Source organism: Heterocephalus glaber, unplaced genomic scaffold (assembly GCF_053883595.1).
Source record: "Heterocephalus glaber isolate CG9 unplaced genomic scaffold, H.glaber_assembly_v1.0 deba00001523, whole genome shotgun sequence".
In the NCBI taxonomy this organism is placed as follows: domain Eukaryota; kingdom Metazoa; phylum Chordata; class Mammalia; order Rodentia; family Bathyergidae; genus Heterocephalus; species Heterocephalus glaber.
In genome coordinates this window covers 32,468,857-32,496,135 of record NW_028258327.1, presented here as the reverse complement: position 1 = coordinate 32,496,135, position 27,279 = coordinate 32,468,857, and the positions used below count along the sequence as shown (strand labels likewise).

General features: G+C 37.8%; 1 protein-coding gene across 2 annotated transcripts in view; it reads left to right on the top strand.

The window, feature by feature from the left end:
- The window catches only part of Prkn (parkin RBR E3 ubiquitin protein ligase), a 1,513,344-nt gene that overhangs the window by 1,110,443 nt on the left and 375,622 nt on the right, over positions 1–27,279 (top strand). The gene's annotated exons all lie outside the window — the stretch shown is intronic.

Here is a 27,279-nt window from a genome sequence, read left to right as displayed (position 1 = left end):
AAAGCAATTTTTCTTTTGGATTTTCTACTATTTGAATTTGAGCATGCTCGTTTAAGTTAGACTGTTTACTTTCTGTTATTCACTTCAGTGAGATCAGTGAGGAGGCTTTATTGTTCATATATAACCAAGCAAGTGGTAAAAGTCCTTGGTTTCAGATGGAGTAAGATCTCTTGAATGAATTACCATCAGCATCATTGGAATTTATTTGCCTAATGCAGCACTTTAGAAGGTGCTGTTTGTGAAATAGGCTCCTGTTCCAGTCTATGTGCTGCTCCTGCAGCTGTTAACCACCCATAGAAAGAGTAACTACCTATCAAGTGTGCTTAACTGTACATTCATGCTAAGGATAACACTCTGTGTATAAATCAACAACAGCTACATTCAAACTTTACTTTCCAAAGCAAACCTCTAGGCTGCAATTTTGCCATTCTTCATTCTGATCTAAAAATAAAAATAAATCAAGGTAGAAAAACAGCTCTAAAGCTGATAATGAGATTCACAACCAGCTAAGACATAATCTAAATCATCTGAAAATTTTAAAGACCTATTTTTTTACTTTCCACTCTGCCTAAAACCTAGGAAACCCCAGTGCAGGGTAAGGAGCCCATCCTGCCATTTGAAGGCGAAGGCAGCACAGGTGGCTTGTTTGTCATAATCCGTGCCCCAGGGAATGAGATGTGGTCCTGGGAATGCTAACAGAGCACAGAAAATTGTGCAAGCTATTGGGGAGATAATAACAGTTAATAAGGATGTGCTGTTTATCAGTGAGACTGAAATGAGACTCAAGTAAATAACAAGCATTTCACAAAATTACCCTATTACATATTTAACCACTCCAAGGCATCCTAGTCTCCAGGGAAAAATAGCAAGCATTTTACAAAATTGCTTATAATTGTGAATTGTGTATTTGTGAAGGAACCCAGTGTAGTTTTAGGAGGCACATTTGTCAGAGCTTAGCAATGGAGATTTTTTTAAGGACTTTGGATAAAGGGAAAACATTTGCAGTGCTTTTCTGATGCCAATAAAATATGTCTTTAAGAATATTTGACATACTATTTTAGAAAAGACTACAGAGTTTTGATGCCTGAGGGATTTAATACTAAGTACCTTAAATTGAAGGCATTTAGCTATTGTTTTAAGAACACATCTTCCTTCTGAGAGTGTAACTACATTGTAGGGAGGCAGATTTCTAAGTTGCAAATATTAGTGATTTCTTATTACAGAAAGCACTACAATAAGTTTGCTACTTTGGTTTTCTTATAAACATATAAATTTCCCGAATTCTTAAAATTTATATAATTAGCTTAAAGTAATTTTCTTCTAACATGGAAATAGACCTTAATTTTCATTCAAAAAAAAGATATTCATGCTTACATTTTTGGGAAATGTGTTGTATTGTGGCATCTTATTGAATAACAAGATAAAATTTATATCACCCTGGTAAAAATAAAGAAGCCACATGTGGTGGTACATACCTGTAATCCCAGCACTCCAGGAGGCCGAGGTAGGGAGATTCAAAGTTTCAGTCCAGCCTGGGAAACTTGGCAAGATGCTATCTCAAAATAAAAAATACAAGATAAAAAGGCCTGGGGATGTAACTCAGTGACAAGGCCATGGTTCAATCCTCAATACTGGGGGTGGGTGGGGCGGGGAGGACTTTTGCATAGGGCTCTGCATTTGTGCAGTGTGTCCCTAGATCCCTAGGATCTTAGCATCCTGTCTGTTTTGTAAGAAACCGTATCTGCCACATTCCAGGCTCTGTTTGAGTTAAAGGAGGAAACTAGTCACAGAATAGATAAGCTAGTTCTTTTAAAAGGGGTCAAAAGCTTTCATTAAAAGCCAAGGGACCATGTAATTACTGATTCAGGTAAGATGTGGTAGCCTGGAAAGGAATCCTACCAAAAGGGACATTCTGGGATGCAATCTATGAACAACAGGGACTAAAACAAGTTCCAGCGACAAAAAGAGACCACTGAGGCTCTTCCAACAAAACAGTGAGAGTAACTAGAGACCAGATGGGGCAGGGCCCACAGGCTTGCCCGGAGCATTTGGGGAGAAATTGGCCCCTGGAAGCTTAAAGTAGGAGTGAGGTCTGGACCACATTTGCATTTTCAAAAGCCCGAAAGAGAAAGCAACATGATTGCTAGAAGACCTGTGTGGAGAACAAAGACCAGGAGGGAGAGGTTAGTGCACTGCAGCTGAGGACAGGCCATCTGGCCCAGGACAGTGGCTGTGCTGCTGTTGGAGCTGGAAGGAAATGTGCTCATCATCCCTGAGTTACTGGACAGCTAGACTCGATAAACCTATGATGGGCCTCATGAAGGTGGAAGGAGGCAAGAGAAAGATGTGGAAAATAATGCATAAGTTTCCAGCTGCAGCCCTGGATAGATGAGCTTTGCAACAAAACACCTGTGAAAAACAATGATGCATTTTCAGTGCTCTAAAAACATTATTGTTGAGATTCATTTGTGTGAATATTTTATTTAGTTGCTGCAGGGTGATCCTCAGTTTGGAACTTGGAAATGCTCATAAGTAGTATCATGGAATTCCCAAAACAACCAGAAAATTAATTTACATTCAATTTAATGTAAGTGATATTGCACTTTTCACTTGTTAAGTGGAAAGAGGCAAGTGAGAGGCTAATGCAATTAAATTCTGTAAGTGACTGTGGCTGAATTTTTCGCTCACAGTGGAAGGCAAAGCAAGAAACACACACTGTCTTTCTTCCTGTGTAACTGTTTTCTGGAATGTTGTCAACTAACACAGTGCCTCCTGCTTTGTCACATCGTGGGAGAAATTTATCTGTTTTAAGCCTCTTCCTAAAGATCAGAACAATTTGAAGTGAATAGAAGCAGAGAGGAGGGATGGTTATTAGAATAGGGTTTCCTAGGTACAAGTGTGGGCCTTGTATCACCAGTAGTACCTTTGGCTCAAAGACTTCCCTTCCTTATCTCTAGGCAGCTGCTTTACTTTATGACCGTGTGCTTTTTCCACCTTTTGCTATAGATCATTTTCCTTCTCTTCTACGATTCTGGACCAGGAACATGCCAATCTAAGGCTCATAAGCCTCAAGAGTCATGTGACTCGGTCAGATGATTCATTCAATTCAGTCACAAGTATTTAAACTTCCATTTGAAACACTGATTCTCTTGAATTATACATATACCCTATATGCTAGCAGAGATCAAGATGCTTCTTTGGTTTTGTCCAGTAGAAAAATCAGAACTTCCAAAAATATTTTTAGTACCTGTGATATGTTATGGCATATTACTTCTGCAGGCCATCTTTATTCTTTGTCCTTCGCAGTCTCTGTCTGTTGCATACTCTTTCCATTTTTTTCATCGAATCTAACCTTATTGTGTCAGTGTATAGTTTTATGACTGTCTCAGATCCTTTCTAGAATGTGGCAGGAAAGGAAGGGTAAATTAAAAATTCCATTTGACAATAACAATAGAGTTTCTTGGTGCCAGTGAAGTGAAAAAAATTGTTGCATAAGAATATAGCAATATTTAGCAGCAAGAAACATATTACATGCAGAATTTTATTCTTTCTTTTCAGAAACTAACTTGCACAGTCTCATGCATTGCCCATGGTCATATGTGGTTATTTAAATCTAAATTTACATTGATTAAAATTATATGCAATTAAAATTCAGTGTCTCATGATCATAAAAATCTTTAATTGTATTTAGTAGATACCATATTAGTGCAGATATAGAACATTTCCAGAGGCCATGCCTCTTGTACCTAAAATCTAGTATCATATCACCCCCCCTTTTTCATTGACTACCTGAATTCCTCTCTCATTAACTCTCAGAACCCCACTTCATAGGTGCTGATTTGGATTTTTAATCTTCACCTGTAGAAGTTCTGGTCCCTTCTGTGCCATCCTTAAGAGTGCTATTCCTCTGCATGTGGGTGCCTGCCCACTTCTTTTTCAGAGTCAGACTCCCTAAGCATCTTCTATCCTAGACCTTCCAGGCCTGATGCCCATGCTCCAAGATGCCCATCTCATGATCTGGAATCTTTGCAATATTACCTGATATAAATGGTTCCTGATAACTGCAATTAAATTATAAACACATGAAAAATAAGCTTCAAATCTTATTCTTTCCTTGTAATCCCCATTTTGCCCAGAACCAACCTCAGAGAAAGCCATTTCATACATATGTACTTTATAAAAGCCTTAAGGTTATACAGACCTTGAACTAAATTTAGTATCTCGAATTTCTGATTATATAGCTCAGCCTCTAGCTTTGTATAAGCTTCAACTTTTACTATAACACAACAGAATATTTTCTTAACTTATAAAATTGAGGGACTAGGATAATCACTTGCTGACAGTCCTACCAGATTCAAATTTTTATATTTTTATAAACCAAATCTAATCTATTTTATTCCTGGGTACCCTTGTATGTACATTGTTATTATCAGCTCTTAGATACTGCTGATTTTAACTTACAGATTTTATAATCAAAAGACTGTCATTTAACTTGAGAAAATTTTGCAACTCTTGGCTAAGGTCTTCTGTTACATTTTACCACTTGACAAAAATCCATGCATGCATTCATCCATCCATACTTCCATCTGTCTGTCCAACCATCTCTCCACTCATCAAATCAATTAGCTCAGCATACAGTGCTAATAATAGAAACACAAAAGTATAAAGATGTACTTTTTTATTTCAAGGCACTTCCAGTATTATTTGAAAAGACATGCAAAGAGAAAAATGACAATAAGTAATTGATTCATCCGAGGCAAATACCTGCTATACTGTGTTGTGACATAATAGTTCATTATATTATTTGTTCTTAATAAAAATATATCATGTTACTAGGGCATTTTTTTTGCGAAATTTTCTAGAACATCTATTTAAATGATAACTTCTCATTGTATTATTTGGCCTCTGCTTTAAGAAGGTCTGCTATTTTGGAATCCTTGCCAAATATGAAAACCAAAGATTTTATGGTTTGTGGCTAAAGAATTTGCACTGTATTCAAATATTCATTGTATCACAGAAATCTTGACTCCTTCATGTCATTGGTAAGTTTGGCTATGTGTACATATAGGCTAACAATCCACAAATATTAGGATGCCAGCAATATTTGACAGTCTATTCTCTTAAAGGATGCATGTTTCAATTCACTATTCTTTTATGTTAAATTTGAGTATGCTGAACCAGAGGCTAGATTTGAAATTGAGAAGAAAAAAAAAGTATCTTTCTTATCTTTAAAGGTGTTGGTCTACTATATTTAATGTATAATTTTTCATTAAAATAAAATGTAAAAATGCAATTCTAGTACACAAATATATGTGTAGGTGTTGTTTAGTTGCCCTTTGGCTGTCATATGTTGTTGTAAGATTGATGTGTTTCAGTCTAACATTGTGGCATAATTTTGAAATTCAGCTCAGTCTTACAATGTTCCCAATTAAAGTGTGAGTGGCACTAACTAATTAAATTGAGGATGAGGAAAGGGGTATTCATACTTGGATGATGTAAATAGAAAATAAAGTTAGCAATTAACATTCTGACCATAGTATTTTGTTTTTTGTTTTTTGAGGTTTTTTTAGAGAATGAGCTGAATGGCAAAAGGATATATTTAGTGATAGAAAAAATAAGAGGCCATTTGATTAACCAATATGTTGTGTGATTCAATCAGTTACATCTAAGCTACTAGGGTTTGTTTACTAAAAGTATACAACATCCTTCAATTATATCACAAAGGATCTTTTACCTTAGTGATCTATCAAGCAAGACAATGAAATGGTCAAACTAGAAAAATGAACCCACTTCAGTGTTTAAGTTTATTTATTTCCAAATCCAGGGAATTCTAAAGCATACTTGGCAGGTGAGCTATCTAGTCCTGAGTGCTGTGACCAGTGGCTCTACAACTTTTGACAGAAATGAAATTATATAAGCCCAAAATGGGAAAATAGCATAATGGGACCTAGGAGTTAAGTCGAATATATGTGAATAAGTGACAGAAAATGGTAATTAAAATGTATGTTAGTGGCACAGACAATATATAGACTAAAAAGGCTAGAAATGAATGATGAAACTCTACAGTGTTAATTACTAAGCTTGTTCACATCCTAGGACAGAAGGCACACAGAATACTGGTATTTAAAGTGAAAATGGGGTACAACATTCCATTAGTCTCTTATCTTTAAAGGTGTTTTAGTGCTTCCTGAAGCTTTCAGAAGAGCATTTTGTACATTTACAATGGGTGGTGAACTTTCCAGCCCAGCTTGAAACTGCCTAGGAAGCGCTCTCACTGTCCTTCATAGGAATCCAGTGTCAGTCACTGAGAGTGAGCACAGACAGGCCATTAACCTAGGTGCTAAAATGCTTCTAATCCTGTTCATACAGTTTGAAGGGATTTGGGTGTCTTCTGAAGTTACTGATTTTTTTAAATGAATGAAATCATACTTGAAGCCAGTTCATTTAACATAGATTCCTAGAATTTTAGATTACGATTAATGTTAGGAGATGAAAAGAAGGGAGGGAGGGAAAGAGGGAAAGAGGGAAATAATAGAAGGGAAGAGATAGAGAAGGTTCTTTTGAATTTGTCATGAAAAAGAGTTCTAAAGAAAGAGTAATTTGGGGATTTAAAAGGAGAATAACTTGGGGAAAATTAAACAATACAAATTAAAAACTGATAGAAAGTTTTCATTAATAGAATGTTTGGTTTAATTTGCATGAACGGTGGTTTCTAAGTAGAAGCCATTAGCTTTTTTTTTTTAAACCACTTTGCTTTAACCAGTCTCATCATTTTTCATCACTTTGATTCCCTCATTTATCAATTTCAACTTGGCTGATTACTGAATTGTTTGATGAGTCCTTTTTCAAGGTTCACATTTACATTTCTTTGAGATTTTGCCCAACACTGTGTGGCCATCATTGATTGGCAACAGAAGGTAGTACACAATTTCTCTGGGGAGAAAAATCTGTTTCCCACTCACCTATAGTATAAACTGTAAGGCATTTTCCATAAGCTGACTACCATGAAGATAGCTAACACCACACTTAAATCTTGATGATTAGAATGTTAAAGAATGATGTTCTGGCAAAGTAAGAATTGTTTCATTTCCAGTGTCTTTTTTTTTTTTTTTGGTACCAGGGATCTAACTCAGTACCTTGCACTCTCAAGGCAGGCATCGGGACCACTGATCTAAATCCCCAGCCCTTCCAGTGTCTTTGATTTATTATTATGAACAGTGTCTAATATCCACTTTTAGAATATGTTTCATAATAATGCAATATTTTGTCATTATCACAATAATAATCATTTAAATACTGTTTCCGTAAGTGAGCCATTGTTTTATAGTGGGTCATCTGTGTATTTGGTATCAGTGAATTCAACCAACTATGGATGGAAAATATTTAGAAAAAAATTGTGGCTGTACTAATCATGTACAGACTATTTTCACATTATTTCTTAAACAATACAACTATTTACACATACATGTTATTACATAATATAAGTAATCTAGAGATGATTTAAAGTATATGAGAGTAGTGCTTAGGTTAAATACAAATGCTCTGAAAAAAAATTCTCTGCCATTTGATAAAAGATTTTGAGCACCACAGATTTTGTTATTTGTAGCAGATCCTGGAACCAAGGCCCCTCAGATACTGAGGGGCAACTACACATTTCTTCCTATATTTGAAAGTACTACCAGTAACACTCTATCTGCTAAGAATGTTACATATATATATATTTTTTTCCACATAATAAGAATATATTTCCATAATGTTCCCATGTTCTTATTGAGTCCCCTTGTGTTAACAGCCATCGGTCTTCCTAGCACATAACAATTTCAGGTCTACCCAAGAGTGATGATGATTACTGTCATCTGAGCAATTGCTGAGCAAAACATTAGAGATAGAACAGGGTTACTTTCTTTCCTTCATATCATTTTTGTGGGGATTTTCTTCTTATTTAAAGGGATTCTGTTTTCTCTGTCACATGGGTACAACACACTAGAAAGAACAGGTCCTCTGTGAGAAATGTTGCAGGATTTGGATGCTGAACTTTACTGTGGCTATTGTATCCCCACTTGATTTGGAAAATCCTTCTATGGTGTAGGTTCACAATATTACCACCAAATGAAAGAATAAATATTTTGTCAGGTCAGATCAAGTGATTAGTAAAATATTTATGTGTTTGAACTTTATCAACCATACTCCTTACCCCAAAAGTAGAAAGAAAAACAAAGCTTTCTCTGTTAGGTCAACTCTATAAATAGTGACATGGTGGTAGTATTTCTCCCCCAGAGCAAAGACCTTCCAGCTTGTGGAGATGAGAGGATCTTTCACATTGCTTGGCAGAGAAGCTCATACTTTCATGAGATTCTCAGGAAAGGATTCTGTGACATGGCAAAAGGGCTGAACATGGTCTAGGGTGGAGACAGTTGCATTTTTATTTAAAACAGGAACCTGAGAGCCTGATTATGTGAGTTAGATATAAAGAATCCTGTGAAAATTTCTTGTACAATATTTTTCATCTTTGACAAAAGGTGATGCCACTTTCAAAGGTGGGAAAGGAAAGGATAGGCATCAGTCACCATTACCTGCAAAGGCTCTAATCTGAGCATGGAGGCAATTTTGGATCCAGTCCTTGTCCTTCAAGAGGTCCCAGAAACTCCCCAGTGCAGCTCTCAGATGCATGCACCTCTGACACCCACTGCTTTCTAGTCCCCCAACCTCTTGGCACTTCTGTACTTGCCCCCCATGACCAGTGCCTTCCCTACATCCTCTGCCTGTTTCTCCTGCATCTGGTCCTTCACTGACACCAGGCATCCTGCAAAGATACCCTTTCCATGCTTGTTCAGAATCTTTGCACATCTCCTGGGGATTGGAGATAAAATATCCTGGAGGTAAAGTTTGGGTGCTTGGTCCTTTTAGCCCACAGTTTCCTCTTTGAGGTCAGTATTCCCCCATTAGTCCCAGATTCCTCTGAGGTTCATGTCATTTGGCTTAACTACCTTCACTCCCTCCTCCTCATGTGACAGTTGTGTGTCTACTGACATGCTTCTGTTAGCATAAGACTAGAACATAAAAGTTATCAGAGGAGGAGACTGTGTTAGTAGGCTTTCCATTACTGTAACAAAATATCTGAGATAATCACCTTATAAAGAGGAATATTTTATTTTGGTTCATAGTGTTGAGGATTTCAGTCCATGATCTGTTGGAACCATTGGTTTTGGGCCAGTAGCCAGGCAGCACATCATGGTAGGAGCATGTGGTGAAGGAAACCCATTCATCTCAGGGCCAGTATGTGAAAAGAGAAGAGGAAGGGACAGGGATCCCATTGTCCCATTGTCCTCTTTGAAGGCATGACCCAAATGTCTGAAAACCTACCAGGCCCTACCTCTTAAAGTTTCTACTACTTCACAAAAGCATCACACTGGGGACCAAGGCTTTAACACATGGGTTTGGGAGGAACTTTTTTTTTTTTCTTTTTTCTTTCTTTCTTTTTTTTTGGTGAGTGGGGTCAGTTGAGAAAGCATCTCACTATATAGTTCAAGCTGGCCTTGAATTCACTGTGTAGCCCAGGCTGGCCTCAAACTCACAGTTATCCTCCTGACTTAGCTTTATGAGTGCTAGGATTACAGGTGACCCCCACCATACCTGGCTCTGAGGGAAATTTTAGATTCTAACTAGCAGAGACCTCTCTCACTGTCTTGCAACCAAACTGACAAACTCTTTGACACTTGCATCCATCTTAGGCTTCTTTCCTCTTATTACACTGAGAGATTTATCTCTGCTTCAAACCATGGCAACCCTCCACCTGGGCCCTGGATCCCATACTTTAACCCTTAGAGCAGTGACAGAAAACCTTTTAGAGCTTTCAATGATAACAAATAGCCAGCTGTGGCATGTGTCCCATAGGTTCACCACCACTGCCTTAGAGGTTTGCTTCTTCAGTCATCTGCTGCTAGCTTCTTTCAACTTTCCTTCTTTATATCTCCTCCTACATTTCACAAATATGCTCTACTTCTTCCATGCTCAGTTAGTGAATAAACAAGGAAATTAAATGACAAACCAAACCCCAACCATGAGTGAGTTCTAATGAACTTCCAACTCCTATTCAATTTTAACTTATAAGTTTGGCTGCCATTTGCTCTTTCAATTTATTACCCCCTCTTCTGTCTTCTCTAATTCCAAGCTGGCTTTTGACCTTTCCATTCTACCGAAATAGTCAACTGCATATGATGATGGTGATACCAACTGACAAAAACAGAATCATTTGTTGTGTGATTACTGTGGTCTTTCATGCCTTCTGGGGTTACTTCTTCCTTGATGGTAGCTCCTTCTTAATCTTCTTTATTGATTCCTCCTCCTCCACCTGAGATCCACCTCCCACACAGCTATCATTCATTAGTATTGCTGTAAATATCATGTATGTACTCAGGACCTCTAAATTTATACCTTAGTTCTTAACTCTCTTCAGAACCTCTGAATCGGACACTAAAACGACTCCTTGAGAACTACTCTAATTCTCAAGGGTGTCTCAAACGTAGCTTTTCTCAAAATCCATCTTTATTCCAACTCTTACCATCTACACACCCTCTGGGACTGAGCTTCTAACACTCTTCTCCATGTAGAGTCAATGTGACCATTGTCCAGGCTGATGCAAGAAATCTAAGTACCATTCCTCACTCCTCCCTTTTGAATGTACCCAGTAACTCATCACCAAGTCCTGTTGACTCCCACAACCAAAGTTTCTGATATATTGTCATTTCCCTCCATTTCAAGACTGTCAACCCAATCCAAGCCTCTACCATCTGTTTTCTTAATTACTACAATAATGGACTAAATGATCTTTCCACTTCCTCTCTTGATACACTATAATTCGTTTGCCACACACAAGCCAAAGTGGATAGTTCCCTGCTTCTAAAAGGTTTCCTCTGGAAAAAATTAAGATTCTTCATAATAGTCTACAAAAACCTGCAAGTTCCTGTAATGACTATCCCTTGTTTACCCTGCTGCAATCACCCTGACATCCTTTCTGGTGCTTGGGAGGCCTGGCTGTCTTCCAATGTAGGGACTTTAGACGTGCTCTCCTCCCTCCTGTGCATTACCTCCTCTCTTTCCCTGGTTGTGTGCATAAGCTCTTCTCACTCTTCCAATCTCAACTTTTAAAAGCCTCATACCATATGCACATAAGTCAGGTACCTGGTCAGAGTTTCCTGTGTGTTTTCTATATATGCTTTGTAGTAATTTCCAGTTATTCATTTGTTAGTTTATTATTTCACAGAGGGCAGGAACAGTGTCAACTTGCTAAAGTTGAATTCTTAGTGCTTATCATGGTATCCTCAGCCACACAGTAGGTGCACAACAAATACCAGTTGAATTATTTAATACAAATAAATATCTGATGGAATTTGGACTCCAGTGTTCATGCTCCTATAATTCTTGTGATAGTGTCATGTTATGTTCTCACATTTCCAGTGGCATCAACATATTTTAAAACTTAAATATCAGCATGAAATTTACAGGTAATCATAAATTTGTAATGTAGTGCAGATTTAGTGCCAGATAACAAACAGAGCTATTATTTGAATTTCAACAATGGGAAGACTTTAATATTTGATGGGCATTGAGTATATGATGCTGTTCAGCTGGCTAATAGAATTATGATTGATAAGAAATGTAAAGAGGGTGTCATCCTTGTCTTTCTGTTTGGAGGAGACTAGAGCAAAAACCTTCCCTGATGATAGATTTACCCCTCTTGTCTTTGTAGGAATTGACCAGGATAGGAGAATTATAAATTTGAGGCAAGGAAATAGAATTGTGTAATGGCATTTATTCTAAAACTACATGATATACATTGTTTATAAGTTGGTTCTAAAGAACTTTTTTATAGATTCAACCAGTATATATTTATTTTAAGAATGATGGCTTCTCACTAATGAAAAACAATGTATGTGATGTTTAGGGAGAACCACAGTTACTGAAACACCAAAACTACTTCAAATAATTTCACATTTCAAGGAAAATTCCATAAGAATTTCCTGTTTTTATTCTTTTCCATAGTGCTGTTACTTTGACTAGTAAAACACAATGCATTCCCTTCAAATGACTCACTCTTATACAAATATATATTTGGTTTACTCTGAGCCTTACTTTGCCTAAACTTCTTGCCTAACTGGTGGTCATCCCGGACTTATTGATTTATCCATTAAATCAATTCAAATAGTAGAATTTTCAGGAGTGACCTTTAAAATATTAACTTATTTGTGGATTAGGCATGGAGAAAAAAAATTCCATGATGCCTCATTTATAGCTATTAAAAGTCACTAACCTTTCCAATATATTAGTTTCAATAATTATTCATAAATGGAAGTCAATTAGAAGCTCCCATAGAAAGCATGAAAAGAAGTTTCCTTGAGGAACAAATACATTATTTGGGAGTGTTGGTAAGTCAATTAAATTATAGCCCATATTTTGTCAGGATATAAAACTCTCAATATGTCTATGTAATGAGGAAAAAAATGGGCTTACAGGCTTTACAAGTTAGGAGACAAAACAATTTTGCAATAACTTGAAAAAATAATTATATAACCTATGTGCTATTTTCATTAACATCTAATTAATTTAAAATGCGCCAGTCAAATTGTGCTGCTTCAACTGGGCTATTTCTAAATTTATAGAAAGGAATTAGCTATGGTAACCAAGGCAGCACAAACACAGAAGAATGCAAAGTCAGCAGTTAATGCAAACAGGTGGAAACAGTGGAGTTTTTTTTAAAGATAAAATTGTTGAGTTTTTCTCTTTTTGTGATTTTTTAAAGCATTCTGCTTTTGCCCTCTTGTAGGCGAGAGATAAAAAGGGCAGGTGGATGGGGGCGGGGCACCTGAGTAGAACAGGAACTTAAAGATGTTGATGTGACAGAGACTGCTGGGAAGCCCAGGGCTGCACTGTGTGAGCAGAAGCCTGTGGGTCAGAGCCTTCCCCTGCTGGCCACTATTGCATCCCCAACTAGAGCAACGTCTCAAAGGGATCTAGAATGTGCCAGGGGACTACACAAAAAGACTTTTTTTTTCATAATGATAAAACATATAGATGAAAGAGCCAGCAAAACCAAGGGCCCTTGGTAAAACTGAAATTACTGAAGTCAAGACTTTGTGGAAATTGTAATCCATTAAAATGTGCTAAGAATCACCACTATTACTAAGGACTCCATCATTCAAATAATTACCTTCCTTCCTTCATAAAGCTACTAAAATAAAGGACCTAACAGAAATACATAATGTATAATTACATATTTTGGTAAATAAAAGGTATATGATTGTATACGCATACATATGTATGTGCAGACTTACACATCTATGCATTCATGCAAGGCTGATCAAAATTTCAGTGTTTATAATTATTCCAGTAGGACACATTTTTATTAATTGCCCTCAAAATACCTCCCTTTCTTTGAAAACATTTATCCCATCTTTCTTACCACTTTTTCTGAATCATATCTGGAAATATTCTGTTGTGAGTGTCTTTATGACCTTTGATCAAAAATATGGTGACTACTGTTTCTAAGTACCATCCAACTGAAAGACAGACTAACAAAAACATTACAGTTTGTTCTTATCCATCTTATTCACCAGATCTGGCACCACGTAACTTCCACCAATTCCCCAATGTCAAAATGACCATGAAAGGTAAACATTTTGAATGAATTCAGGAGATAGAGACAGCCATGACAGTGCATCTAAAGACATTGACAAAATAGGACTCCAGAACTGATTCAGAAAGTGGTAATGACTATGAGATAAGTGTGTTGGAAGCAAGAGGAGATATTTTAAAGGGAGTTATTGGCAACATGTCTTTTGCTGTATTTTTAAAATTTAAACATTCACTGCAATTTTCAATCATACCCTACATATTAGCCAAAATTATTCTAAAAACATAAAACAATGTTGGAGGCCTTAAACATCCTGATTTCAGGACTTACTATAATATAGTGAACAATCCAACAAACTATCAATAAAGCAAATCTATAACTGAGAAAGTTTTACTGGGATTTTATAAACATTTTCAAGCAGTAATTAGTTTTTAAGTGCTCTAAACTCATAAAAATTTCTAGTTAATCTGGCTAAATAAAAAACTTTAAGATACTGTGCAAGGCTATAGAAATCAAGCCAGTGCAGCATTGGCATGAGAATAAATACATCAATGAAACAGAATAGAGTCTAACAAAGGTGTTATTATATTTCAGTGGGAAAAGGCTGGCCATTTATACGTATGGTGCTTGAACAGCTGGACAAGCAGGTTCAACAGTAGGCACAATAATAAATATGTCTGGCACTTTGCCCTGTGGTTTACAAAGAGAGATAACCTGGGTTCCCCTGCCCTTGACTTTTGCAGTCTTCTGAGAGGAACAAGTTGTGTCCCTCCAGGAAGGGTATGCATGGTACCCATTACCATAAGCAGAATGGACCCCTGGGTAGTTAGCAACACATGACCAAGTTTAACCTCCTTTCAGGCCTTCCTGGGCCTTAATACCTACTGCAAAATTCATCCATTCCACAAGAGAAAGGCATCCCTCCATTTGGCTCTTCCAAACCCTTCATGAACCATCACCTGGTTGCCTCTTCGTGGTTAGTTGGTAGCTTGAATTTGTCTGGTTGTCGTTTTCATGCAGTGTAGCATTTCATCACAGGCAGGGACGACCACAGAGAATTGTTAATTTAAGCTTTTAAATAAAAGGTACTTCCGTAGAGTGACTACTCCCTCATCCTCTGCTTAAATGTTTGGAAGGAGACATTCAAACCTCAATTGCTGCCACGTGAGGTAGTTCTACAGAGGTGAGGAGCACTACAGACACAGTGGCATATGGCTTACCCTGCACTTGGCAGTGGCACCAAGCAGGCAGCCCCTATCCACTTTTGCCTCATTAAAGGGACCTGCAGTTGATAACTACTCTTAATTAATGCTGCTCTCAATGGCCCAGCAAGTCCCCCTGGCCTGGACTATGGTGTACTGAGCAGTGTTAATCCTCAGGAGCCACCACTGCTGGGAATGGATGTAATTAGCATCTTTAAAAAGATGAGCTGCTTTTCTGAGCAGAAATGAAAGTGTGGATGGGTATGTTATGCCAATATTTTCTTTAGAGTACTTTTATGTGCTATATTCTGGGAGCACAGAAAAGTTTATGGTCTGATTTTCATTTTTATGTACCATTCGTAATACACAATGAAATAAAAGAGTGATTTGGGAATGGCAAAAAGAAAAAGGAAAAAAAATGAAAGACATGAAACCATGTTCACTCACCTGATACCTTTTTCTATGTTTATCAATGTTTTTGAGTAAATATATTGTGCCCATCACTAAAATGTATGAAATTCTTCTTTGTTTCCATGTGGGAGTTGGAGAAACTTCCTCAAATCTTACTAAAGCACATGAGATGATGTTCTGGTTCTGACTGGCACACACAGGCCTGGGCTTGAGCTGGAGGGAAGCCTTGAGCACCTCCTCCCCGGTGCTGGGTGATGCCTGGGAAGCCCAGAGCTCAGGGCTGCATGATTCATCTGAGAAAACACCTTGCAAAGACAAGAGCAATAAATCCCAGAGATCAATCCATGTAATGCATTTCATTCAGGTTATTTACTTTCCTTATATTAGTTGAGGATCAGTACTCAACACTTTCATGAAAACCATGGAACTCACATTAAGATACATTTGTTAACTACATGCTCACAGTAATCATAGGAGAATTCTACCAAATTCCATTAAACTCTGGTACTCTGCTCAGTAAATAGCCATGAAAACACCATGGTACTTAGAGCAAATCCTCAATCCCCTGCTAACACCTTATATTACAACCGTCTAATTACCATGTTTTGCAGTAGCCTTGTGGGACTTTCACAGGTAATTAGAACTCCAGAGCTTTTCAGCAGTAATCCAGTAAGGACCTCTTAACTAGAAAGGATTATGCACTGCTAATATCATTGTGCCCACGTGTTTTCTACAGTTAATTGTTTCAATTAATATTTGGCTGCACTACAGAATTTCATGCAGCTTCATAGACTGTGACAGCACATGAGTCAACTCTGAAGTGGATATGGGGCCTGCATGTGTGTTCTCTCTCTCTCTCTCTCTCTCTCTCCCCCCTTCTCTCTCTCTCCCCCACCCCCCACCTCTCCTTCTGCACTTTTTATTCACTGGTATCCTGTTGAGAAAAATAAAACATATAAAACATGTCACTTTAATTACATTTTGTTTTGTGAATTCAGGATGATTTATCTTTGCTTTGTTTTTAGGTAAGGAGGTAGATACTTAACATGATTATAATTTTCATCATCCTTGTTAAGAGAGGGGTGGGGAATAGATGACAATTTCTTCTTGTCACAATTTTTACAAATATAGTCTAAGCAGTGAGCAATGACAGGACATAAACCATATTATTTCTACCTTTGAGTCTTCAGAGTCCAGTTCAAAGTATGTGCTCAATTAAATGCCCACTGAACTGACATGTATTGTATTCTTCCAGAGGTAAAATATATATTTTATATATATAGTAAGTCCTCAGTAAATATTTGGTGAATACCTGAAAGTCACTAGAAAATGTCTTTATATTTGTTTTTAAATAATATGATTATGAGCTGATAGCTCAACATAAAATTAAAGATTTATGGACAAGATGTTTGTTGAGGTAATCACTTATGGTAGCACCAGTATTACATTCATTCAAAGTACACAGAGCAAAAAAATACCTTTTACCCAACAATTTTAGCTTTCTTAGCTTCCTGGGCTAAATTTTTTCTATCTGTCTGCTTGTCTTTCTCCTAAAGTATGTTTGAGCATTAGGCTTTGGGATGGCGGCAGGGGGTTTTGGGTAGACCCTACTGTAAAGGAAGGACTTGCCTTTTTAGCCGAGGGTCTCCTGCTGCTATGATGTGCTAACTCAACTTGGGGTGGGACATTAGATGATGAATTAGCAGCTCCCCTTGGTAATCTGAGACAAAAGGCCTTGTCATGGCATGGGAGACAATATGGCCAAGAAAAAAGGCCCTGGGTTTTGGTGACAGAGAGACTTTGTAGGGATCTTGGTACTCCTTTAGGAAATGCCCAGGCCTCTCAGTCCATTGTCTTATCAGTAGAATGGAGACTGATAACTACTCTCAGAATTGGGCGATGCAAAGGGAGCCTGGATCCCAGGAGAGTTCTAGGCAATGTGAGTGTCTCTACATTCTACCCCCAACATGCCTGTCCTTTGGCATGATGAGACCCCCTCTGTGGTCTTGGCCACAGGCTCTCACAAGGAGGGGTCACTGAGGATTCCTGAGAAGGTTGACATGGGGAAGTCTGGAAAGCACCTGGTCTCAGCTTTATCACACTAAAAATCTTATTTGAATACATATCAGCCTGCTGCAAGCCTGCTTGTGTCTAACTGACTAGAAAATAATGATGGTGTGTACTTCCCATCAAGTTGTATAGACATCAGGCACTAGCTGATGTCAATCCCACCTGCAGTCTTAGGGCTTCTGAGTTTCTCCTCAGAAAAGGGAAGAGATGATGAAAGCTATCACCATGGACACATTGAGCCTGCAGTGTTCTTGTATCTGAGAGGGCTGTGCTAAGGAATGATACTCAGTTCTTGCTACCCAAGTTGAACATCTGAAGGCCCTGATTATTCAAGGGCACACATAAAGTCTTAGTCACTTTCTCGTCTCTGAGCCACAATAGGTGACACCTGCAACTTAAAAGAGGAGTTTTGGTTCACAGTTTGTAGAGGTTTCAGTCCATAATTGGCTGTCTCAAGGGCAGAAGTGGCATGGTGGAAGGGCATGGAAGAGGAGAGCTGTTCGTATCATGGTGTCCTCGAAGCAGAGTACGTGAAGGGAGGACCAGGGAAGGGAAATAAACTCTGCCAGGTCATGCCCAGAGTGACCCAGCTCTTCCAAGGAGATCTCACCTCCTAACAGCAAGTCAGCCATAACACCCCATAATAGAATCATATTCCAAAGGCCTCCACTATGATCAATCACATGAAGCTCTTGAAGGAATTTAGATATAAACCACAAAAATGGCTAAAAACTTGTTTTTAAAGCATTGTGAAGATATTCAGTATACTAGTAGAGAAGAAAGGACATAGGAATTGCTTTGAGGATAGTTATTAATTTGGGATGATGTGATACCCTTCCTAATGCCAAGAAACCAAAGCAGATTAGCCCACATGCACTTTCATCAGCAGGAGCATCGAGGAGAGGACCAGTGTGAGCCCCCCAAGGCAACGCTTCCTGCCCAGGCATTGTCCCAGCATTGACACTAGAAGCAGCCATCCTCCCAGGTCTGGGAATCACTGCCTTCTAGGTGAGGAGCCCCTGATGGCCTCTCTGTATAGACTCCTTTCCTGATGTGATGCTATTAGGCACATAGACACTGTCTCTAAGCGGATTTTGCCACAAGATGCTCACATCCTCAGATTTCTAGTCTAGCATAAGACAGATACTTTTGTATCAATGCCTTTTAGCTTTCTTATCCTGTCTTTGAAAGTTTTCATTTTAAATGTCTTGTTCCCTTAAGAGATTTCTATTCCCAGACTTCATTTCTGAAGGCTTTTAATCAGGTCCTCAGAGAAACAATTAGATGTCTTGACCACTGAATAAATCCATTGAAATATCCTTACATGAATACAAGCTGTTGGAGAAATTGTCTAATTAAAAGACAGATGCCTTGAAGCTTTTTAGAGTAGATAGACAGAGCCACCTGAACAACCTCAAAGATAATGTCACAATGTGGAATCCGAGTGAACCCAGTAGAACAGGCTAAATTAAGAATGAAAATGCAGGGCTGTGGACATACTAGCATATGAATTTAATTCAGTACATTGTGAGCTTACATAGGTAGTCATCAATTATTTGTAAATCATCCAGCTATTCCTAGATCAGGCTTATGAAAATTGCAGAGCCTTCAGAACATCATTTCCATGGAGAAAATGAGATGGTTTTGTGCATGTGGAAAGCCTACATTTTCCCTGGATCCAGTAAAATCTGCCTAGTCTGTCTCACCCAGAAAGGCCCCACCACCTGTCTTTTGATAGACTCCTCTTCACTGTTTCACCAGAAGTTTCTATAATTTTTTTTTTTGGTACAGGGGTTCGAACTAGGGTCTTTGCACTTGCGCAGCAGGCGGCGAAACCACTGAGCTAAATGCCCGGCATGTTTCACCAGAAGTTCCTGCACTGATAAATCCTTTAATGATCAACAGGTCAAAGGTCTTGCTGCGATTCTTAGCATTTAGTGGTCTGTAAAGCTCATGCCCACAACTGACTATTTATTCTATATGATGTTTTCAGCAAAGCTGCCTGCTCGTCTATAAGCTGTTTTTTAAGCTGTAAAACCTGAACTTGATTCAAGTACCATGTTCAGTGTCTAAATGTATTTATCAATATCGCAAATGGCCCATTCAGAATTATGACTTGGGGAACCACATTGAGGTCGGCTATGCCTGTGCAAGTAGTGTAAGCCTAGAGGAAGGTGTGTGTGTCTGGATCAGGTGATCTGAGATTGCACAATGCAAACTAAGGCAGGGAAGCCAAGTAACAGAGTTCTGCAGTCCCTGTGAAACTGAGGTAGGGATCTTAGCAGTAACCAGCTGTGTAACTGGGCTCTGGCCTCAGAAAATGAAAGGGATGGATGTGTGTGGGCATAATTGGTAGAAACAGGACCACCCTCAAACAATAGCATCCTTAAATGCTAAGAAGGAAAGCACATATTAATAGCTCCAATTTAGGGTCTGTAAAGATAATCAGAGTTATCAAAGTGTTATTCTTGGCATTATTTCAAAAGCACTTAAAAGAAAGTGTATATTTTCCTTTGAGAAGGCTGCAGAATTTATTGAAATGTCAAATTGCTTTGGGCAGAAAGAAATTACATCAACTCAGTTTGATAACCTTAGTTAATTCAAGCTAATCTGAAGTCCTCATTAACAGTTAAATGTGTCTTTGAGTTAAAAAATAGAAGTACAGAAAGTAAAGACAGGAAGAAAGAAAGAAATAAGAAATAGCATAAATACTGCCTATTTGGCAAACATCTTTCAAGTGTAGTTTTGGAAAGCACAGAAAGGGAATCTTGATGTTCAATGGATTTAAATAATTTATGCACACTCTCCTGATTAATTAAATTATATACATAAGTAGCTAGAACCCCTATTTAATTTTGTGGCACACATACTTAAGTTTTATAAATGAAAAGCACTTAAATAATATTATATCTTCTTTATTTATTGAATAAATTTAGATCAATTAAGGATGAATAAGTTAATTTAAATCACATCAGAGGGTACTCACCCATGTTGCCTCCTTATTTCCAGTGGGCTTTGACCCATAACACATATGCTGCATATGTCTTTCTTACAGTTTTATTTTTGTTGTTATTATTATTGGTCACTTCTCTAACACTTAATGAGTATATTAGATTCTCTAGTTTATATACTTGTGGCAAGATAAACCATCAACAGATTTACAGGCAAAAAATTTTTTATGTGGATCAGCATACAAACTTACTTCTGATTAACTTGGTGATTGAGGACTAGTGAGCCTCCTGTTAGGCCACCTCATCTGCAGTCCTAAAATGGATTTGGAGCTTCATAAACAATAAATGCAAATGTCAGGGAAACTGCTCCCAAAGTTTACGGGAACAACCCATTATTAGGGAACCATGCACACTAGTTATTGCCTGCCCTACCTGGTACAGGGTACAAAACCTACATTTCTCCAGAATCTCATTTTGTGAGAGAGTTAGTAGCACCAAGAGCCTGTATTCTCTATATTCTGTACTTTTATTACTTGGGTACACACTTTACCCATTTCTATTTACATTACATTAAAGACAGGAGTGTCATGTTATTTCCTTTCCTTCAATATTAGGTCCATTTCCATGACTTTTCAGGTTCATGAAAGCTACTGACCCTATCAAACTAAGATAGAGGACATAAAGCATGAATTAATAATATGGAGAGAAGAAAAGCAGATTTTAAAGACTCCTGCATCCAATATTTGAACGATCTGTTTGCTTGAGTACACCTCAAAGTGATCAAGGGGCTTTCCCCCAGATTATGTTCCTAACAAAAGCACTTAGTTGGTTCGTATTTATAGGTGAAGATTTGGTATTACTTTCCAGAGAAATAAAGTCTTAGTTTTTACTTGCTAAATAGTAAAATGCAAGAAAGGGAGCCAACTGCATTTTAAGAAAAGAACTGAATTTTAAACTCAGTTTTGAATAAGACTCAAAAGTCAGGAATGCTGTATTTGATGTTTAATTCTCATCAACTGAGGCAGGTTAGGTTGGGTTCAATTTTATATATATATTTTTTTAATTATTATTTTTATTTATTTATTTATTTTTGGTAGTGGAGATCGAACTTGGGACCTTGTGCTTGCGAAGTAGGCAATGGAACCACTGAGCTAAATCCCTGGCCCTTATATTCTTAAAAGAGTTTTCCAATATTTTTATTTTGAAGGAATATAGATTTTTTAAATAAATCATAAGAGTGATTTAATGGCTTATATTTAATACATGATATATCCCATGTAATACAGAGTGTTTTGAAAGTTGAACCCATTTCTTCTAGATTGGCTTTATGTAACTAGCCAGAAATCACCTCCTTCCTTCAACAGGAATTGGACTTTTCATGCCTTCTTTATTATGGCCTCTAGAGTGACCTTTTCTTATGCTTATGAAATAGTCTGTGTCAGGTAAAAGGGCCGAAAACCAAGACCAGACCAGGCCACAACAAGCCTTTATTAGGGGAATAGATCTGCTGGGCTGTCTCTGAACAAAGGAGAGTCAAAAGCAATATGGCCAGGGCAGGGAGAGTCTTTTATAGAGACTGGGGTGGGGTTTGTAGGGGCTGAGGCAGGGTTGAGTGAGGTAGTGACTAGGGAATGGAGGAGCCAGTGACGTCACTAAGTGGTAGGAGGTGAGAGTATTAGGTTACTCTCTAGGTGGGAACAGGGACATGCTGAGAAGAAGGGTTTGTTCTTTGGTGGGAGCAATCATCTTGGCATAATGTCACACAGGGGAGGGGGCAAGGCACGATAGGAAGAGGGCAGCTACTATACGTAATAGCTGCTGAGGTAGTGGGAGACCTATCAGTTTCATATTATTGTAATGGCTAAGAATTTGAGCTCTGGGCTCTTTTGATTTACTTAGTAGTTCTGTAATGTTGCCAGACCTCATTTTGCACATTTTTTAAATGGGGGATAATAACAAAGTTATTTCAAAGGTCTAGTATAAGGTTTTAATGTGCTAATATATTTCAAGCATGGGCTTCATGAACTGGCATAATGTAAGAGCTCAAAAATGTGATCTAACCTGGAATAGTGGCCCATGCCTATAATCCCAGAACTTTGGTAGGCTGAGGCAGAAAAATCACAAGTTTGTGTCCTATTGTTTTGACAACTTAGTAAGACACTGCCTCAAAATAAGAAATAAAAAGTGCTAGTTCTGTTAGAAGGCCACAAGCTAATTTCTAGTGGTCACCCCAAAAGTGATCTAATTCTTATAATTCCATTTCTACTTACTTCTATCTTTATGTTATCTTCCTTATTCAGGTAAGTCTTCTTGTAAGTCTTTTAGACTTCTAGATATCTTTCTAATCTTTTCCATCCAATCCTTTCCATTCCCAGCCTCTGCATATCATTACTTTGTGTTTTTTATGCATGTGGATCTCAACCTTTGCACAGCCCTGCCTAACTTCATCACTCTGCCAATTTTTCCCTAAAGACCATGGTTCTCGGCAAGTAATGCCCTGATTAAAGGGATTGCTTGCCTTCCTGGTGAGGTTCTGACTCCTTCTCTAGGTGTGTCCGGTCCTCTTAAGCAGCCTGTCTTTTTCTAGTGCTTGAACTTTTGCCTCTTACTCCCACTTCTGTGACACTTTTGCAGAATTGACGTCAACCTGAATGTACCATGCTAATAGTATTTCAGAAATAAATCTGTTCCTCTCAGCAGCTGTAGTTGACAGGGAGATTAGACCAGGTCCCAGCCTCCTTTACTTTCCCCCCAGACCAACCCCTGGTAAAGAGACAAATGCCTGTCAGGCTGCTTTAACTACCTCTTCTTGGAGACACTCACCATCACTGTATTTGTCATATGGTACTGTAACCAATTAGTCACTAGGCACCTAAAACCCAGAGTATTTGTTCTATATATATATATATATATTCTCTCTTCTAGTCCTTGCTGCTCATCAAGGTAAATATCATGGTCTACATTTTCACATAAATAAAGGAATACAAAGCAGTTAAATGTTTTGCCAAGAAGATAAACCTACAAGCAGGAGAGGTGAGATTCCAGAAGTCTGTGTTATCCAAAAGCCCTTTCTCTTTGGTAATAGTGCATGTGAATATCTGTCTTGGCATTAGATTGTAAGTTCTTTGATAGGTCAACTTTGTGACTCCTACATATTATGCAGGCTTAGACATCTGGTAACTAATGAATAAGTGGTTTTATGAATGAATTAATGAATGAGTGAAAAAAATGAACAGATGTATTTTTATTATTGCATCAACTCTGAGGAAGGATGTATTAGCTTTCATTTGTATAACAAGTGGTCAAGACATATTTGTTGAGCTGATTTTCTTTGTAAAAGGAAGAACTAAAAAACACAAGTGTACAATAAATTTTTAAGATTATACTTTTCAAAGTCCACATGTGTAAAGGAAAAGGGAACTGAGGAACACACAATAACAGGACAGCAGCTGCGGACAGTGAATAGGGAGTCTACAGGTGCCTTATGCTTTCTTCCTCTTATCAGTATCTTCTAGCATTGCCTTGCAATATAATTTTTTTTTTCCCAAGGAAAGTCTGTGTGCAAGTTTGGATTAAATTGAAAAGAAAATATTATTGGTAATATCTATGTTCAGACTATAAACATTAATTTATTTTAGGTGAATCAACATTGAGATATAGCCAGATGGGAGGGTCTTGCCCATCACCAGTCTGTGGGTTGTGCCTTGCACATTCTATGCAGGTGGTTCTACAAATTACAAGTCTAAATTTGTTCATAAGAATTCTTGCTGGTTTCAATGAACATATTGAATGAACATGTTCTTGGATGGAGATATTACAAGCAGGAAAAATGCCAGCTTAGTTCACAGCCCTGCAATAGGAAGCATTCATTTTCTGGAACAATGTGGGTTGATACTGCATTATTCTTTGGGTATTTTTACTGTACAATAATTTTTGAAGTGTTCCACAACCTTGCAACGTATCTTACAGGTAAATGAAACCTATAGCAACTCTTTAATCAACAAATTTGTACAAAAAATTTTAACTAATTTTGTCTCTTTCCAAATTCCCTATAACCTGAAGGATAAGTACAGGAATAAGAGAAAAAAACTGATATTTATTAATTCACTGGGTGTAACCAGTGTCTAACTTACTTGTGCATCACAGAGACACAATACCCAGCACCCACAAATTAAAGGAGGAGAAGTTTATTTGCCCTCATGGTTTTTAGAGGTTTTATTCTGTAGTTGGCTGGATCCAAGGCAGAAACAGCATGAAATAAGGCTCTACCAGAGGAAAGCCGCTTATGTCATAGCATCCAGGAAGCAGAAAGAGAAGGGAGTAACCCAGGAGGGATATACTCCTCCATGTCACACCCTCAGTGGTCCATCTCCAACTAGTCTCCACCTCCTAACAGCACACACACCAGCTGAACTCACCAATGGATGACACTGTGGATGACTACAGCATCCTCATGATCCGGCTACCCTCCAAAAGCTCAGCCCTCTAGTCACATGAAAATTTTGGAGAACATTCCAGACCCAAACCACAACACCCAGGCATTTTAGATGCATCCATTGACTCTCCATAGAGATGGTGGTTCCACCATTTTGCAGATGAATAGAAAACACAAAGAGTTTAAATAATTTTCTCAAATTACAGAGTTAGGAGAGTATAATGAGAATGTAAACTTGCAGACATCCTTGCCCGCAGGACCTTTTAATTATCCATGCAGCTCAATGACAGTTTGCTCATTGATTGTCAAAGTTTTGCTCAAAAATGGCAGCACAGTAATGTTGATGGACTAGGACTCTTCCTCCGTCTTTCTTGCCTTGCTACATCATTTTATGTGGACATTCATCATGGGCTTTCTGTTGTTGCACATTTTCACTAAATTATAAATGCTAAGAGAATTTTTTCCATTGATCTTTTATAAATCACATGTGAAATCAACTCTGGGGGAATAATCCAATTGTGTACTAAACAAATATAAAGGAATAAGTGGTCATTGTTTCTGAAATTTAACAAATCTAAAAAATACTTTTTCTGCTGAAATTATTTAAGTACATCATATTGAAAACCTAACTAAATTAAATATGATTTTCTGTTTTCTTGTGGGCTTTGTATTCATTATAAAAATGCTAGAAATATATGTGTCACTTTATTTAGAGTTACTTTAAAATTTGCAGAAAAGCTGAAGTGCTGTTCAATAAAAATTAGCAAACATGGTTTGCACCTGTCCAGGGGTATAGCCCAGGGACTTCTCTGCTGTGCATGTGGAACTCAGGTCCAAGACTGACCTTATTTTAGTTACTTCTCTCATCACTGAGATAAAATCCCCAACACCCAAAGTTAAAGTAGGAAAAAGTCATTTCAGCCCACTGTTTGTAGAGATTTCATTCCATAGTCCACTGGCTCCCAGGCAAGACAGCATGGTGGAGATACATTGCAGAGGAGAAACAGTCCATGGTGTGGTAAGCAGAAGGCAGTGAGCAGCAGCAGCAGCAAGCCAGCCTTTCTTTTCTTCCTTTATGTTGCATACAGGCTGTAAGTCTGTTGATTGATACTACCCACACCCAGGGTGGGGCTTCCATTATTCACACCTAGAACTATGCTAAACTCATGTAGTTATCACACACCTTTAATTCCAGCATCATACACCCTAGACCCAGCCACCTCTTAAAAGCTCCACATATGAGTACATGAGGCTTTGAGGAGCCACCTAGATACAAGCCGTAACAGACCTCCTGTGGTTTTCTGACTGATGGTCTGACTTTCTATGGCCTCGTCATTAGGCTTTGCTCCAGAGGGCAAATGTGAAGGTGATTACAGATCACCATTTGTCCTGTAGAAAATTCCCACAAGCTAACTAAATTTGTACACGGCTCCCAGGTGAGTGTGGGGCTACATGTTGATTACAGGAGTGGACCATGTGGTTGAGACACACAAGCCACTCTGGAGACATAGCTGAGGCTTAAATAGCCCCATGCGACTTTTTTGTCTTTACGTATAATGGCTGCACCTAATTTATCCCTTTGCACCAAATCATCATGGTTATTCATACAATATTTGTATATATAGTGGATATATAAATCTATATATATAATGCTATTATGCTCATAATTTATCTTCCATGTTAATTTTAACTTGTTACTTGTTAATAGTCAATACCTGTGTCTAAATGATCCTCATTTCCAATTGTATTCCTCTGTCTTCAGGAACCTTAGTCAATCTTTATACAGTTTAATTTCTGAATTCCATCCCATTCATCATACAATTTGTCATTTCCATTCTTCAGTTCAGAATTTTTTATGTGAATAACCAGCTATATTTCCTAAGACTTTTAAATCTTTTATTAATTAAACAAACATTCAAAATGCACACACAGTGAGCTCACCACAAAAAATGGTCAAAATAAAATGCCTTTTAAGAAATAGTTTATGCTTTAGGTTAAAATAAAAATAAACTGATTTAATGTTATATGTATAAAGTCTTAGCCTAACTTCAAAAAAAAAGATGCTTAGAAATGTCTTTAGTAATTATAAATAATCACAGAGATTTCTGAGTAGCAGAAAATATAACCAGGGGGTAGGCTATCCCAATAATTGATAATATTTTGGTTACAGTTTAACACTGTGTCTGTCCCATATTGTGGGGCATATCCATGAGTGTGCCCATTGTGTGTTATTCCTTTCGCCATACACACAGTTCCATCTTTGACTTTCTCCAGGGAGAGTGAAAACATCTGAATGCAACAGGCTTAGAGTAAACTCTTCTCAAGTTTTGCCTTGTATACATGCTGCCGTATTTTTTTAAATATGCAAATTACAGACATATATCACATCTGACTTGGACATCTCAGTGAGTTGGGTTAAAAAAAAGCACTGGATTTTTAAACTGGATTAACTGAAGCAAGGAATGGGAAATAGTCTCACACCAAAAATGACTTGCAAATGTAAAGTTGTGAGATGTTTTAAAATTGGTTTTCTACTTTGAGACATTTTTTTCAACCTGTAATAACTAAACGTGTTAATGG